The sequence below is a fragment of the Eptesicus fuscus genome, chromosome 1 (assembly GCF_027574615.1).
Source record: "Eptesicus fuscus isolate TK198812 chromosome 1, DD_ASM_mEF_20220401, whole genome shotgun sequence".
NCBI lineage: Eukaryota > Metazoa > Chordata > Mammalia > Chiroptera > Vespertilionidae > Eptesicus > Eptesicus fuscus.
This window is the reverse complement of record NC_072473.1, coordinates 79,761,969-79,765,612: the sequence shown is the minus strand read 5'-3', so window position 1 is coordinate 79,765,612 and position 3,644 is coordinate 79,761,969. Positions and strand designations below refer to the sequence as shown.

At 50.1% G+C, this 3,644-nt stretch overlaps 1 pseudogene; it reads right to left on the bottom strand.

Annotated features, from left to right (window-relative positions):
- Positions 1-386: 386 nt before the first annotated feature.
- Positions 387-2,940, bottom strand: LOC103303095 (forkhead box protein M1-like; annotated as a pseudogene).
- Positions 2,941-3,644: the final 704 nt, after the last annotated feature.

Genomic DNA, 3,644 nt, shown 5'->3' with positions numbered 1-3,644 from the left:
TTGGAGCATATACATTATTTACAGGACACCCTGCAAGGAACAGGGAAGGTGAAACTGCTGTGTACAGAATGCAAACAGTTTTGGGAATTCCTAATCTCTTTTCATTCTTGTGTCTGCTCTGCCCATCCTTCAGCTCTCACAGGGGGAGTGAGGAATCAGATTCTCTAGGAGAGCATAGGGTGGCACAGAGTTCAGATACCAGGGCCTCGAGGCTTGTAGAAGGCCCAGTGGTGGCTGTGGTGTGGTGTCTGCCTTGGCATAACTAGGCAAGGTGGGGCTAGAGGGGTGGACAGTCCCTGCTTGCTGTCCTTACTCAGGCCTTGGATGGCCTAGCCACATGACTGCAAAGAGTGGACAGCTTGAGCAGCAATGGTAAGGTCAGGTCTCTACCACAGCTCAGGCATGAGCTGAACCCAGTTGTCAGGGCCCAGCATGTCCTCCTCCAGACCAGGGAAGCTGATGTCCAGCAGAATCTTGCTCTGGCTGTCATTCATTGTGTCCAGAACCAAGCCTTCTGTCAGGCAATGGTTGGTTGGAAGGATGGCAACCTGTGGCTCCCCAACCATGGGGTAGCCTGGCTTGGAGACTTCCATTTCTGAGGGGAAACAGCTACTAAAGGCATCAGAGTTGAGGTCAAAAGGCTCAGAATTGAGGAGTTCTTGGTGTGAGTCAAAGAGGGTGATACTTTTCAGTGGGGTGGTACTGAGATCTGTCAGCCCAAGGGAGTCAGGTAGGGGGCCAAAGTTACCCTCAGGGGTTTGTACTGGGCTGAAATCTAACCCCCCAACTTTGGCTGGGGGTGTAAGTCTCCAGGATTCGGGGCTCAAGGGGAGAACAGATTTGCTTGGGGTGGAGGAGATGGGCAGTGTCTCCTTAATGGGTATCTTAAAAGTTCCTCCCTCCTCCTGGGAGTAGCCAAGCTGGGAGGCAGGCACAGTGGGCATTGAAGGGAGAGTGAGCTCTGTGGCTGGTCTGGAAGTCCCAGGGGCCTCTGGGAAGAGCAGCATGCGCTCATCCACACAGGGAGGCAGTAGGTGCTATTTTCTTCCAGACTGGCTCATCTCCCTCCTCTCCCTTTGTTTAATCCCAAGCATTTCAGACACATACTGGGTTGGGGACCTGAGCCCACTGTAGAACTTTTTGGACCTTGGAGTGGGAGAGTGAGGGGAGTCCTCCTCCCAGGACTGAGACAGCTCCTCTTTGACAGATGGGCATGGTGAGGGCCACTCTATCAGGGGCGGGCTCTCCACCTTGATGGGCCTCCCTAAGTGTGGCATTTCTTCCCTGGGCTTATTTCTTTTTCCTTGATGGACTGAACTGGAAGTGAAGGAGACAGCTCTTTTCTAAGCAGAAGTTTCTTCTCTTTTACTGGCCCTGCAGTGGGCAGAGGGGATACCCCCTCATTAGCTAGCAGCACCTTGGGGGCAATATGGACTTGCTTGCTGTGGCAGGCAAGCTCTGAGCTCATGAGTGAAGCTACCAGGGGCAATGGCACCTTTACTGAGGGCTGTAAAACCAGTGGCTGGTTCACTGGGAACTAACTGAATGGGTACCAGGTATGAGCTGACCCAGGGTAGCAATAGCTTCATCTTCCGCCGTGTGCCCAGTGAGAGTGCATTTTTAAAAATATGTATTTTATTGATTTTTTACAGAGAGGAAGGAATAGGGATAGAGAGTTAGAAACATTGATGAGAGAGAAACATCAATCAGCTGCCTCCTGCACACCCCCTACTGGGGATATGCCTGCAACCAAGGTACATGCTCTTGACCGGAATCGAACCTGGGACCCTTCACTCCCCAGGATGACTCTCTATTCACTGAGACAAACTGGTTAGGGTGGGAGTGCATTTTTGATGGTCACATTCAGGGAGAGCTCAGGATTGGGTTATTTCTGTTGCTTAAACACCTGGTCCAAGGTCAAGTAATGATTGGCACTGAGGTGAATGGTCCAGAAGGAGACCTTACCATTGGCAGACGTCTCTTGAACAAACATGTCATGAAGAGAAAGGTTACAGCGAATGGAATTCTTCCAGCCTGGCTTTGCCATATGCTTAAAATAGGGGAAGTGGGCCTCAATCCACGTGTAGATGTCTTTCAAGGTCATGTGCTTCCTCTTGGTACTGTTGATGGCGAATTGTATCATGGCCATGTAAGAGTATGGCGGCCGCTCAGACACAGAGTCCCGCCAGGATATTGATCCTCCTGGGGGCTCCTCAACCTTAACTTGACTTGGCTCCAGGTGCTGGTTTTCCTTTCCCTCCATCTCTTGCTTGATGCTTCAGGAGCCCAGGCCATCAGAACTCATCTTTCCAAGCCACTGGATGTTGGTCTAGCTGGTGTTAAGAGTGCAGCCTGCTGCCTCATCACCAGCACATTTCTCCCATCTCTGCCTGAGAAGGGCTCCAGGTAGTCTACTAGGAAGATTCACATCCATAGCTTCAGGTTTTGGTCCCAGGATCTTAGTGATCCCTTCTGTCCTCTTGAAATCATTGCTGGTTTGGGCTTGAGGTTGGGGTTCTAAAGGGTGAGTGGGGGCTCTCCCACTGCTAATGAGGATGAATTTGTTGGGCCCCTTGCTGCCACTTTCTTTTCCTTTGGCCGTCAATGCTATGATGATACTCTGATATTGGCATTGTTGGGGATGGCCACAACTTGGGTGTTGGGCATAGTGGGGTGGTTAATAATCTTGATCCCAGCTGGAAACTTGCAAGAGATGGACTCTGCCACCTCATTGGAGGCCTGTGCTTGACCAGGCTTTTGTTGGGCAGGGGGCCTTTTAGGCTCCTCCTCTGATGTTTCACCTGGGGCATTTTGAATGGTTACAGGCAGCCTCCATCTTTTGAGAATCAGTGGCCAATGGGGCTGGTTTTCATTCTGAATCTGTGTTTTCACTCTCCATTGAGAATCACAAGCAAGGACCCTCCTGACTGCAGTTGCCATGGCCGCTGGGCTGTGGCTCCTAGGGCGGGCTCCAGGCACTTCCAACGGGGGTGGGGGGGACAAACCAGTGCCCTGGGCAGGGACTCGCGCTGGGCAGGGACTCGCGCCAGGCCCACCGGATCCCCAGTGGTGTTGGAAGGGTGGGGAATCCTGGGGAATCCCAGGGAATCCTGGGAGGGAAGGGAGTCCGGGTCCGGGGGCTGGGGGTGGGGTCGGGCCGATTACTGAAATAATTTTAAGGGCCAGAAGTACTTATATTATTTCTTTCCATATTATGTTGGTCAGAAGCCATTTACATGGTCTTAACCTAATTGCAAGGGAGGATAGGAAATGTGTGCACAGGAAGAGAAAAATGAAGTAGATTTGATGAGCATATAGCGTTTTATGCCATAGCAAGTTACTTAATTTCCTATGTTTTAGTCTGCTCCTATGTAAAATGGCTATGATAATAATAGCATAGGCTTATTGTAAGAATTAAATGAGTTAATACCTGTAAATCTCTAAGAATAAGCCCTAACCCATAGTAAATACTTAATGATTGTGTATGCATTTATGTATGTATTTATCTAAAAATGGGACTTAACACATGGGGGAAGATTATTAACAGCCAAAGAAGGATGTTGGTGAGTAGACACCATGAGCAAAGGAGCAAAAGAGAAGTGTGGGGTGTGTTTAGGATATAATGAGTGTGTGGTGTGTAGAGG